We start from the raw sequence: 14733 nt of genomic DNA on the forward strand, positions 1-14733 counted from the left end.
CAAGTTCTTGTAGACTTTTAAACATCGAAACCATTTTGCATAAAAGTGTACAACAAGTTGTGTGCGATATTTAGTGTGTGTGAGATTCTGCACAAATGGACCATAAGGAAACTTAAAGTCAACGAAATGAAGCAGAATCTCACACATCGACAAATCACATAGGAATGACATAACAAACACAAAAAACACACTTGAAAATGGCAATCATTTCCCGAAACGCGTCGTGCGAAAAGTAAAATAAAGAAAATCGGGACTGGTAGAAGATGAGTTATTTATAAACAAACTTATTTAAATATGTGTTACTATAACGTTCACGATTCATATCTCCGCACAGCAACACAGAAATTCACTGCCATATGCGTGTGGGTTCCATTGCAGCGTTTAATCGACGTGAGCGGTATATTCACCAAGGGCGATACTTCGTGTAAACCCACATTAAATGGATTTATCTTGCATTTTCCACTTCTGCAGCTGCGAAACTGGGTACCTCACTGTCGAAACCACTGTCGCTTTAAGTTTTTGCTGAGGCTCATTTTATATTTCACCTCTCATTTCCAGTAATACGAATAAAATGGCTTTTACCACGGAAACCACACATTTAGAGACTGATGTTCGTATGATCACACTTGTTCCTTATCCTTTCGGGGACCGTCTCTTTCAGCTTGTCGCCACTGCTCAAAATCCTCTTGTATGTAGGACAAGGGTTCCGACAGCTGACATTTGGGATACACTGGAAGTATAAGGGGAAAAGAAAGATTGCTTAAAAGACAGCAAGTATCGAAATACATCTGAGAAAGTTGTTTCTAAATCAACGTTTGTACTAAAACATTGTATGAAATTGAAGCGTTGACCTTGGGTAAAATTGGAAACAAGAATCTAGAACCATCTGAAATACGAAGCTGCGGAAAGATGATAAAACGTAAACGCGAGGAGAGAAATTTATGGTAAGCCAGAAAATGTGATAAACACTGAGAAATTATTCTGAAATATTTAACTTTCCACCTGAAGGAAGAATACAGAAGAATTATTTTATGTGTCTATACAGACATTACTGACTACGAAATGGGTGGGACGTATGTCGAGATGAAATAATCAGGAAGAGATCCATCAGTTAAAAGGCTGAAATTTAAAAAAAATTACAGGTTTTACTCATCTTGTGGCACGTTTATCTCTCCGAAAAATATCAGCTGTACAGTTTTCTGCCGTTCATGTTAAACTGCACGTATGTTGCTTAATATTTGAGTCAATGCAAAGCAACTTATAAACGTTGATTGCAACAGGATGGCGCTTGCCGATTACTTCTTGCCAGTCTTCTGTTTAGTATTACTGGATTGGTCATATTGTGAACAAATTACATTTTCAAACGTCCGAAAATCGGTAGCTTTAATTTACTAACGTCGATGATTACATGTAAGATACGATTTCACCTATGAAGAGGAATCTGTGAAATCTTCATTGATGACGTTCTACCACAGGATTTCTTGCAAGAGTAAAAAAGAATAAAAAATAAAATAATGACAACAAAAGTTTAAATAGCATTAAAAGAAATAAATTCAATAAATAAAGTCAACAAATACATAAAAAATTCAAACTAAAAATTTAGAAAATAAAAATAAAGATCAAAAAAATAAAAATCTAGGTTTACTTTGACATATCAGAGAAATAGAATGCACGTTTTCAGTTTGAAGTTTACAAGTAATATATTGATACATGTAATAGAAAACTGAACGGAAAAAAAATCCTCGCGGTTCTATAGTGAAAAACGATATCACTAGTACAATAACTGACACTTATTGTTTTGTTAAAATCCAACGACCAGTTTCGAACTTGAGCATCTGCCTTTTACACGAGAGACAGAAGCGATTTTCCATCACCATATGGACACATCGAAATGTGATGCGAAATAATTAATTTCGGCATCATTTTAGTGCTTTTTTGCACTTTAAATGGGTTCAAAATACGCAGTTAACGAGAGAAGCGAACACTTGAAATTAACGTCGACGAAAAGTTAATTGGACGTGACACACAACGAGGGGCTCGACACAGGCAGTGTAAGTATGAAATGTGTGTGGCCACTCAAATGATGTTCAGCCGAAAATGATGTCGTCTATTCTTCTTTTTCGTTAAGTGAAAGCGATGACCTGGAAACAGGCTTGAAATAGTGCATTTCATCCTGTAGGATGATCTGAGCACATGGCGTTCGTTACCCACTGAATCAACTACTGAAAATTAAAACATTAAGTCGACCGTTTTCCGTTATTAGTGGGGTGCCAAATACAAGTATAGGAGGATGAACCACCATTTTTTACCGGAGAAGTTATCGCTGACAGAACGATGCTAGTGGCCCTCTCAACTACTGCATCCCTTTCATGTCCTTCGACTCTCTTTTTTGTACACGTTGCACGTTGCCTTTCGCTCCCTGTACTTTACCCCTTCGGAATTTCAAAGAGAATATCCCAGCCACCGTTTTCAAAAGATCTCTCTCAATCTACAAATGCTGTAATCGTAGGTTTGTCTCTTATCCGACTATCTTCTCAGATAACCTGTATGGTCAATATTGATATGTACACATGTGGTGTCTGTTCTTTTGGACGTGTCTTTCCGACACATGTGTTGGGTCGAGACTCAGACCCAGATTTCCCGCCATAACAGCCTCGGCCATCCGAGCACGTTTCCCTCACAAATCACACTCCAAGCCTTACAGTAATGAACAAAGTAAGAGCATATGGACTAACAGACCAATTGTGTGATTTGATTGAAGAGTTCCCAGATAACAGAACGCAGCATGTCATTCTCAATGGAGAGAAGTCTTCCGAAGTAAGAGTGATTTCAGGTGTGCCGCAGGGGAGTGTCGTAGGACCGTTGCTATTCACAATATACATAAAGACCATGTGGATAACATCGGAAGTTCACTGAGGCTTTTAGAGGATGATGCTGTGGTATATCGAGAGATTGTAACAATGGAAAATTGTACCGAAATGCAGAAGGATCTGCAGCGAATTGACGTATGGTGCAGGGAATGGCAATTGAATCTCAATGTAGACGAGTGTAATGTGCTGCGAATACATAGAAAGATAGATCCCTTATCATTTAGCTACAATATACCAGATCAGCAACTGGAAGCAGTTAATTCCATAAATTATCTGGGAGTACACATTAGGACTGATTTGAAATGGAATGATCGTATAAAGTTGATCGTCGGTAAAGCAGTTGCCAGACTGAGATTCATTGGAAGAATCCTAAGGAAATGCAATCCGAAAACAAAGGAAGTAGGTTACAGTACACTTGTTCGCCCACTGCTTGAATACTGCTCACCGCTGTGGGATCCGTACCAGATAGGGTTGATAGAAGAGATAGAGAAGATCCAACGGAGAGCAACGCGCTTCGTTACAGGATCATTTAGTAACCGTGAAAGCGTTACGGAGATGATAGATAAACCAGTGGAAGACTCTGCAAGAGACACGCTCAGTAGCTCGGTACGGGCTTTTGTTAAAGTTTCGAGAACATACCTTCACCGAGGAGTCAAGCAGTATATTGCTCCCACCGAAGTATATCTCGCGAGGGGACCATGAGGATAAAATCAGACAAATTAGAGCCCACACCGAGGCATACCGACAATCTTTCTTTCCACGAACAATACGAGACTGGAGTAGAAGGGAGAACCGATAGAGGTACTCAGGGTACCCTCCACCACACACCGTCAGGTGGCTTGTGGAGTATGGATGTAGATGTAGATGTAGATCAGAGGAAAGAAGCGTCAAGTGGCCAGGTTGGGAAACGTGGCCACTGGTTATTTGATGTCTTCCACAGTGCTGCCTCCTACCGAGAAGTGGCCAAACTAGGTGTAATCGATACCATTAGTGTTTTCAGTGATGTTGACAAAGGATGCTCGCTCCGACATCTTTCTGCAAAGGTTTTTCGATCGTCGAATGTATAGTAAGTCACTCATATTACTTTAGGTGCTTCACTTTCATGTAGAGCAAAAGATTTTTGCGATATCACGGTTCACACAATTCCCTTTGGTTCACTGTCGTTTCCTTCGGTTGTACTGCTTCGTGTGCGAACCGTTGATATAGACATGGCATCCGATCGGGGAAAATTGTCCACGCTACATTCTGGAAAAGTAGCCATAGTGATCACTATTCCCGACAGTTCATTTTCAGTCTGCTTATCCCAATGAGAATTAGCTAATTCGATATTTTATGCACACTATAACAACTGAAATTAAAACATTACAAATCATTTTATACACAAAACTAATATCCATTATCCTGCTCTTTTGCAACGGTTTGCAAGGACTTCAAGATGCCAATAAGAAACAACCGGAAAAAGAGCAACAAACAAGGGACCCTGTTGCGATGCAAAAGGCGGCTGAGGCAGTAAAGAATAATATAACATGCGTTTTTCAGCAGCAGCAAAACAGTTCAATATTCCACTTTACACGTTAAGACGAAGAAATCTAGGACAAAATAGAAATGCAGTTGGTAATAAGAATGCAGGTGTTGACAGATGTGAAAATTACCGAACAATCAGTTTAATAAGTCACGGCTGCAAAATACTAACACGAATTCTTTACAGACGAATGGAAAAACTGGTAGAAGCCGACCTCGCGGAAGATCAGTTTGGATTCCGTAGAATTGTTGGAACATGTGAGGCAAACCTGACCCTAAGACTTATCTTAGAAAATAGATTAAGGAAAGGCAGACCTACGTTTCTGGCGTAGACTTTGAGAAAGCTTTTGACAATGTTGACTGGAATACTCTCTTTCAAATTCTGAAGGTAGCAGGGGTAAACGAAAGGCTATTTACAATTTGTACAGAAACCAGATGGCAGTTATAAGAGTCGAGGGGAATGAAAGGGAAGCAGTGGTTGGGAAGGGAGTGGGACAGGGCTGTAGCCTCTCCCCGATGTTATTCAATCTGTATATTGAGCAAGCAATGAAGGAAACAAAAGAAAAATTCGGAGTAGGTATTAAAATCCATGGAGAAGAAATAAAAACTTTGAGGTTCGCCGATGACATTGTAATTCTGTCAGAGACAGCAAAGGACCTGGAAGAGCAGCTGAACGGAATGGACAGTGTCTTGAAAGGAGGATATAAGATGAACATCGACAAAAGCAAAACGAGGCTAATGGAATGTAGTCAAATTAAATACGGTGATGCTGCGGGAATTAGATTACGAAATGAGACGCTTAAAGTAGTAAATGAGTTTTGCTATTTGGGGAGCAAAATATCTGATGATGGTCGAAGTAGAGAGGATATAAAATGTAGACTGGCAATGGCGAGGAATGCGTTTCTGGAGAAGAGAAATTTGTTAACATCGAGTATAGATTTAAATGTCAGGAAGTCGTTTCTGAAAGTATTTGTATGGAGTGTATCCGGAAGTGAAACATGGACGATAAATAGTATAGACAAGAAAAGAATAGAAGCTTTCGAAATGTGGTGCTACAGAAGAATGCTGAAGATTAGATGGGTAGATCACATAACTAATGAGGAGGGATTGAATAGAATTGGGGAGAAGAGGAGTTTGTGGCACAACTTGACTAGAAGAAGGCATCGGTTGGTAGGGCATATTCTGAGACATCAAGGGATCACCAATTTAGTATTGGAGGGAAGCGTGGAGGGTAAAAATCGTAGAGGGAGACCAAGAGATGAATACACTAAGCAGATTCAGAAGGATGTAAGTTGCAGTAGGTACTGGGAGATGAAGAAGCTTGCACGGGATAGAGTAGCATGGAGAGCTGCATCAAACCAGTCTTTGGACTGAAGACCACAAGAACAACAACAACAATAAAAAGGTTGTAGCCACTTAAGGGTATTTTAGTGAAGATCAAGAGCAAGACATCCTTAGCCACATTTTTGAAATGGAAAAGCTATTTTACGAAATTACTGTGAATGCTACGGCGATTAGCATTCCAGTTGGCGGGGCGTAACAAAATACCACACCGTTTCAACAAAGAGCCTGAAATGGCAGGCAAAGACTGCGTGGCGGCTTTAGAGAACGGCATCCTAATATTAGTCTTAGCCAGAATTTGCTTCTGTGGCTAGAGTACAAGCGTCGTACACAAGTTCTTTGATATCCCTAAGACAGTGCAAGGTAAACGATTGTAATGTATATGAAACTGATATGTAGATGAAACTGGTCTTCTGACAGTTCAGCCCAAGAACAGCAAAGTGTTTGCACTCAAAGAAGACGACAAGTCGGAGCCACTGCTTCAGCTGAGAATTGCTGCCGACTTTTGTAATGTGCATGTCTGCAGGAGGAGATTTCATTCACCCTTTCGCAATCTTCCCTAGGCGAAGAATGAAGGTTGAACTTTGAAATGGGGCTCCGCCAGGAACAAAATTTGCGTGCCACTTTAGCGAGTGGATGTAGAACGAAATTTTTGGATTGGTTTGAACATTTTTTAAAACATGCAAAGCCAATTGCTCAAGATCCAGTTGTACTTATCTTAGATGGTACTGAACCCATATCAATACTTCTCATTTGTTGACCTTTTTGTGCCAACAATGTACTGCACCATGCTTCTTTCTCGTTTGTATTACTGTTCTCCTAACAATAATCAATGGTGAAATAGAAACTACAAGCCTACCCATCTCTTTTAAACTAAAAAGTCTCTTTGGGAAAGGAGGCAAAGGAGTAATCACTTTACCCCATTTGGTAGGGAAAAGTGGCCACTGTGTAAACATTCAGAAAAACGTTTATAAGAGGATTGAAACTTAAATAGAGGCAACTATTTATTCACAACCGGTACAAAAGAGTTACATGTTTGTACCTATTACTGTCCGTCAAAGTAGTCACCAGCAATGTGTAGAACACGTTGCCAGCGATGTGGAAGGCGTATATACGGTTAGCAGAGCTTCTTCTGTTGATGGTGCAAATGGAGCATTCTACTGCCTGTCAAATCTCTGGAACAGTTCTAAAGCGAATGCCACGAAGTGGTTCCTTCATCTTCGGAATCAAATCAAAGTCACAAGGACTTAGGTCCGGGGAGTATGGTGGATGGTACAGTACTTGCCAGTCCCATCGACTGAGTAGAGCAGCGTGGAAAATGATGAGTGGGTTACGCAGAAAGTGTCGCCGCTTTTTTCGCAAAGCTGGTCGCAGGTGATGCTCCAAAAAAAAAAAAAAAAAAAAAAAAAGCTTTGCGAAAGAAGCTGCGACACTTTCTGAGTAACCCACTCATCATTTACCACGACAATGCTCGTACAGCGCAAGCTGTGACTGCTCTGTTCGGTCGATGGGACTGGTAAGTACTGTGCCGTCTACCATAGTCCCCGGACTTACGTTCTTGTGACTTTGGTTTGATTCTGAAGACGAAGGAACCACTTCGTGGCATCCGCTTCAGAACTGTTCCAGAGACTCGACAGGCAGTAGACCGCTCCATTCGCACCATCCACAGAACAGGCTCTGCTTACGGTATACTATGCCTTCCACATCGCTGGCAACGGGTTCTACACAACGCTGGTGCCTACTTTGAAGGACAGTAACAGGTGCAAAGATGTAAATCTTTTGTATCGCCTGTGAATAAATAGTTGCCACTATTCAAGTTCCAACCCTCTTGTCTCCTATAATATATACTTTCACCTTAGCTGTACATATTTCGTTGATACAGTAAGTAGACTGGAGATGTATATGTGACAAGCTTCTGTGAATAGCGATGGTTTCACGAAAATTCCATTTCACTTAGAGTGGTCACTTAAACCCACCTCCCCCAACTGACATAGCATCACCTATTCATGAACACAACACTCACACATCATTATTCCAATAAGAGATCAGGTTCAAAAATGGCTCTGAGCACTATGGGACTTAACATCTATGGTCATCAGTCCCCTAGAACTTAAAACTACTTAAACCTACCTAACCTAAGAACATCACACAACACCCAGTCATCACGAGGCAGAGAAAATCCCTGACCCCGCCGGGAATCGAACCCGGGAACCGGGGCGCGGGAAGCGAGAACGCTACCGCACGACCACGAGCTGCGGACAAAGAGATCGGGTATGTTGTGCATCCGCACTGAAAGACGGATCGGGAATCAAGATGTGCGAGAAATGGGTTCATGAGTAAGTTTTGCAATAAGAGTAGTGTGTGACGGGCTGGAAATTTGAGTTTGAAGGGAAGCGTGTTCGGATAGTCCAGGCGGTCAATGTGACCGTTCGCGTAAAGCGGGAAATCCGGGTCGAATCTGGTACAAATTTTCATCCGTGACCATTGATACATTTCAATGTCCAAATGCGGCTAAGACTCTGAAATCTTTTAACAGTATTGTCTCAGGCGTTTTTACCTTTCTTCTGAACCCAAACTGTTCTCTGGTTTAAAATAAATAAATAAAAATTAAATTAAACATTTTTCATGTTAAGAGACTGTACTCTCATACGTAAGTCGTAATACTGTACTACAGTTGAGATCTCTTCGAGAGGTACTTGACTCTTACCGGAACTATAGATATCTCTCTCTCTCTCTCTCTCTCTCTCTCTCTCTCTCTCTCTCAGCATTTTTTTTTTCTTTTCTTTTGGGTCATCAGTCTTCTGAATGGTTTGATAGGGCCCTCCACGAATTCCTCTCCTCTGCCAACCTTTTCATCTCAGCTATCTAAAGTACAATCGATCTACAGGCGTGAAAATTGCAGACGAACATGAAAAACGAGAACCACGATCGTCCGGAGCAGCTCACCTGGCTTTCCACAAGCTGACCAGAGACGACGTGGCACTCGGTCGAACCTTAAAAAATGGGACACCAATTTTGTTCCTGTAAACAAACGATTGGAAGCGCGATACAGACCGTCGAGTTAACAGGTTTAACGACGGTCGCCGATTCAGCTTTGAAGTCGTGGGGGGAGGGGGAAATTAAAACGATTAAATGGTGTTCCAATAATGGCAGCTACACGTCGCCGGCACCACTTCAGAAGGGAAGGGGCAAGAGGGATGGAGTACTGTAGCGGCGGGATAACGATTGGGTGGATTTTGATAGCGGAATGGCCGAATAATGGAGAGCGTTAATGTAATTTGGCGTAAGATGGATGCGCAGCAATAAATCTAGTGGCGGCGGCAGGTCGGCGTGGAGCGGGCCGGTGACCGGCGCAACAGCAGGCGAAGCGTGTCCCGAACCCGTGCGCCACATGGCGCCCCAGCACCTGTCGCGCGACAGACACGCGCCTCCCACAGGCGCGCGTAGGGAGCTACGATATTCGACCTTGGCGTCGACCAGCAGCTGCGCCCCTCGGGTGTCTTCTGGCATAGCGCCTCCCCCCCCCCCCCCCCCGTACCTTATAAGTCTGAGCTGTCCGACTATGCTACGACAGCCCTGCGATGTCTCTTAAATGTGCCATTAAAATTACACTACTGGCCATAAAATTGCTCCACCAAGAAGAAATGCAGATGATGAACGGGTATTCATTGGACAAATATATCATACTAGAACTGACATGTGATTACATTTTCACGCAGTTTGACTGCACAGATCCTGAGAAATCAGTACCCAGAACAACCAATTCTGGCCGTAATAACGGCCTTGATACGCCTGGGGATTGAGTCAAACAGAGCTTGCATGGCGTCTACAGGTACAGCTGCGCATGCAGCTTCAACACGATACCACAGTTCATCAAGAGTAGTGACTGGCGTATTGTGACGAGCCAGTTGCTCGGCCACCATGGACCAGACGTTTTCAATTGGTGAGAGATCTGGAGAATGTGCTGGCCAGGGCAGCAGTCGAACATTTTCTGTATCCAGAAAGGCCCGTACAGGACCTGTAACATGCAGTCGTGCATTGTCCTGCTGAAATTTAAGGTTTCGCAGGGATCGAATGAAGGGTAGAGCCACGGGTCGCAACACATCTGAAATATGACGTCCACTGTTCAAAGTGCCGTCAGTGCGAACAAGAGGTGACCGACACGTGTAACCAATGGCACCCCATACCATCACGCCGGGTGATACGCCAGTATGGCGATGACGAATACACGCTTCCAATGTGCGTTCACCGCATGTCGCCAAACACGGATGCGTCAACGGTAACCGCAGCCATGGTCTCCGAGCTGATAGTCCATGCTGCTGCAAACGTCGTCGAACCGTTCGTGCAGATGGTTGTCTTGTAAACGTCCCCATCTTTTGTTTCATGGATCGAGACGTGGCTGCACGATCCGTTACAGTCATGCGGATAAGATACCTGTCATTTCGACTGCTAGTGATACGAGGCCGTTGGGATCCAGCACGGCGTTCCGTATTACCCTCCTGAACCCACCGATTCCATATTCTGCTAACAGTCATTGGATCTCGACGAACGCGAGCAGCAATGTCGCGGTACGATAAACCGCAATCGCGATAGGCTACAATCCGACCTTTATCAAAGTGATGGTACGCATTTCTCCTCCTTACACGAGGCATCACAACAACGTGTCACCAGGCAACGCCGGTTAACTGCTGATTGTGTATGAGAAATCGGCTGGAAACTTTCCTCAAGTCAGCACGTTGTAGATGTCGCCACCGGCGCTAACTTTGTGTGAATTCTCTGAAAAGCTAATCATTTGCATATCACAGCATCTTCTTCATGTCGGTTAAATTTTCGCGTCTGTAGCACGTCATCTTCGTGGTGTAGCAATTTTAATGGCTAGTAGTGTATATATTGCCGAAAATATAGCCCAACAACATTGCAGCCACACGATTTGCGACACGTACTACTTGAAAAATGCCATATTACGACATTGAGCTGTTGGGAAAATACTTTATTTACACAGCCAGTTTCACTCGTCTGACCATCATCAGGTTCTCGCGTAAAAGTTTTCGCAGCAGCTCACGCGATGATATGACATTTGTCAAATGTTTAAGAGATGTGGGGCACCACCTCCTCAACATGTGTACTACAAGACTACCAGGCATTACTGCGCCACTACTGTCCAGCAATGTTTTTGACAATGCAGTTTCGAGTCAGATGTTTTTACAAGGGGCACAGTATTGGCATAAAATGGACACACGCGAGCTAGTGCTAGTTAAGTGTGGATCTACTGCTTTTACATCACTCAAGGAATCAAGTTAGCGAGAACAAGAGAAATCCGGCTTTGTGGATGCGTTCTTTTCTAAGTAAGCGGTACGCTTCAGAAAATTTAAAAGTGAACTGATGTTTGCTGCATACATACCTGTTCCAGAATTTTACCAGAATCTCAGAACACGTTTTCGATACAAATATGAGAGCATCTATACAAGTTACAACCTGACTGGCGACCAGCCCTCGGTGTTTAGCTACTGGTGATTCGTACAGAAGTTTGTATACCTTTTTAAAGTGTACTATTTATAAAGAAGCCTCATGGTAGCAGAGATAGGCCTATACAACGCTTTGCTAGAAGGACTGAATGATTTCGTTACGGGAAGTTTGAAATAACTCGACAGTTTTATATTATTTTTGGTCATCCGCACACACCACTTTTTATACCATCAAATCCTTCTTCAGGTACGTCTGCAAGTAGTATGAAACTCACGAAATCAAACACACAAACCACATGGATGAAGCACCTGCGCCACCACTCTTCAAAAAAAATGGCTCTGAGCACTATGGGACTTAACATCTATGGTCATCAGTCCCCTAGAACTTAGAACTACTTAAACCTAACTAACCTAAGGACAGCACACAACACCCAGCCATCACGAGGCAGAGAAAATCCCTGACCCCGCCGGGAATCGAACCCGGGAACCCGCCACCACTCTTCCTATGCATATTTTTGCCTCGCAATTGGCATAGGTTCGAGGACTTCATTTTGAGCTCATCAGACACAGCTTGCCAACTTTTTTTTCCGGGTTTTGATCGTTGTATAGGCTACATTAATTTCGACGCCTCGTAGCTATGGTCGTACATGAATCGGACTTAAAATATTGACAGTTCTCTCGTTTTCCCACTTTTACATTACTGTACACAACAAAAAACACATGTGATTGTATGTCCGCGCGACAACATTCGAACGAAAGCGAAGCGATATTTTTCTCCCTGAGGCACGTCACTGCAGCATTCTCCGTGACAGAAGCAGGGAAGAAAGGGGAGGGCGAGAGGGAATCATTTACAGACAAGAGCAGAGATAGATATTGCCAAGCAATCTCTGTATATAAAAGGCAATGTCCTGGCTGACTGACTGACTCTTCATAGAAGAGCTCAAACCCGCAAGGAAAGAAACTTGAAATTTGGAGAGGGTATGGATCTTGTATTGTAGGCATCCTTTAAGAAGGGATTGTCCGAAATTCCACTCCTAAGGGCTTGAAATAGGAGATGAAAGGCTTTTTGAAGGAATGTCGCTATTAACGGACTTTTGAAGCTATAACTATGAAAACTGGTATTTTGTTTCTCAGCCAGAAAATAAAAAAAAATACATGTTTCAGGATTTCTGGAAATTCAACCCCTAAGGGAGTGCAATAGGGGATAAAATTTTGTATAAAATATTTCGATACATTAAAAAAATTGAGCTAAATTTATGAAAATTGGTATTTCACTTCTCGGTTAGACATAAGCGAATATTTGTTAGGGGCTGAAAATTGCTATGGAAATGTCTCCTCTACAACGCAAAAGGCATGATTAACAAACCAGAATCGCTTTTTGGTCAGAATTACATTCAGAAAAGACCATGCTTATATGGGGTTAATTAGTATGAAACGCTTAGAGGGTGTTGCAGTTTGTGAACAACATAAAAATTCGATGAAATCAAAACAAGAAAAGTCTACGCGAGCGAAGCACCGGGCGCTAAGCTAGTACGAAATATTCTCCACCCACGGAGGACGACAACATTGGTAGATCCCAGGCAACACGTCGGCAACTGCCTGCAACATATTGCCCAGCCATAACGCAAAATTGCAGTCTATTGCAGTCACATTGAAGCAATGTTGACGGCAACGCTATTGCCGTGAAACAATGCCCATGTGAAATTACCTTTAGGCAAAGTGTGAAATTACCTTTCGGCAAAGTATCCTTCGTGAAGCTTCGTATCCGACGACTTCTGTTATATGATACCCAACTCGTGCTTTTCTCACGATTCAACCTGAAAGCCATGGATCAAAGCAGGCAATTGGTTAGAGTATTTCTTGCCTTCCCTGAAAAAGATTTGAGCCAGAGCCACATCTGCGCTTCTTATCGAAAGTGTCATCGTATGGGGTATCAAGAGGAATTGTGACTGGACTGAGGATTTCTTTGCAGGGAGGACACACAATGTTATTTTAGACGGAGAGTCGACGACATTTCAAGAAGTAGCTTGCGGACAATATAAACAGTAACCTAAGACATTACACAGATGATGCAGTTATCTATAACGAAGTAATGGCCGCAGCTCGTGGTCTAGTGGCCCTGGACCACGGGGTCCCGGGTTCGATTCCCAGCAGGGTTGGGAATTTTCTCTGGCCGGGGACTGGGTGTTTGTGTTGTCGTCATCATTTCATCACCATCATTCGTGACAGTTGCTAGATTGGATTGAGCTAAAAATTGGACTGTGTAAAAATTGGGACTTTATACGGGCACTGATGCCTGCACAGTTGAGCGCCCCCCAAACTAAACATCATCATCATCTGTAGTGAAGTACTGTCTGAAAAAAGCGGCACTAACATTCAGTTGGATCTTGATAAAATTTTAAACTGGAGCCGAGATTGGCAACTTGCTTCAAATGTTCTGGTGTGAATAACTGTCAACTTCACAAAACTCGAAAACTTTGTATCCTGTGACTACAACGTCAATGAGTCACAAATTGAATCAGTCAAATAGTAGAAATAACAGGGCGTAACAGTTTGTTGGGAGATGAAATTGGAGGGTCAAATGTAGGTTAAGCAGGTGATAGATTTAGGTAAAGGACGAGAGAGGCATATCTGACGCCGCTGATAATGGAAGCAAGACTGAAGAAAAATCAAGGCAAGGACATCTACATCTACATGATTACTCTGCAATTCACATTTAAGTGCTTGGCAGAGGGTTCATCGAACCACAATCATACTATCTCTCTACCATTCCACTCCCGAACAGCTCGCGGGAAAAACGAACACCTAAACCTTTCTGTTCGAGCTCTGATTTCTCTTATTTTATTTTGATGATCATTCCTACCTATGTGGATTGGGCTCAACAAAATATTTTCGCATTCGGAAGAGAAAGTTGGTGACTGAAATTTCGTAAATAGATCTCGCCGCGACGAAAAACGTCTTTGCTTTAATGACTTCCATCCCAACTCACATATCATATCTGCCACACTCTCTCCCCTATTACGTGATAATACAAAACGAGCTGCCCTATTTTGCACCCTTTCGATGTCAAATGGTTCAAATGGCTCTGAGCACTATGGGACTAAACATCTGTGGTCATCAGTCCCGTAGAACTTAGAACTACTTAAACCTAACTAACCTAAGGACATCACACACATCCATGCCCGAGGCAGGATTCGAACCTGAGACCGTAGCAGTCGTGCGGTTCCGTACTGAGTGCCTAGAACCGCTAGACCACCGCGGCCGGCTTTCGATGTCCTCCGTCAATCCCACCTGGTAAGGATCCCACACCGCGCAGCAATATTCTAACAGAGGACGAACGAGTGTAGTGTAAGCTGTCTCTTTAATGGACTTGTTGCATCTTCTAAGTGTCCTGCCAATCAAACGCAACCTTTGGCTCGCCTTCCCCACAATATTATCTATGTGGTCTTTCCAACTGAAGTTGTTCGTAATTTTAAGACCCAGGTACTTAGTTGAATTGACAGCCTTGAGAATTGTACTATTTATCGAGTAATCGA

At 42.8% G+C, this 14733-nt stretch overlaps 1 protein-coding gene across 1 annotated transcript in view; it reads right to left on the reverse strand.

Moving 5' to 3' along the window:
* LOC126092074 (protein neuralized) overlaps positions 1 to 14733 on the reverse strand; it is an 897276-nt gene that overhangs the window by 574429 nt on the left and 308114 nt on the right. The gene's annotated exons all lie outside the window — the stretch shown is intronic.

Source organism: Schistocerca cancellata, chromosome 1, assembly GCF_023864275.1.
Source record: "Schistocerca cancellata isolate TAMUIC-IGC-003103 chromosome 1, iqSchCanc2.1, whole genome shotgun sequence".
Classification (NCBI taxonomy): Eukaryota; Metazoa; Arthropoda; class Insecta; order Orthoptera; family Acrididae; genus Schistocerca; species Schistocerca cancellata.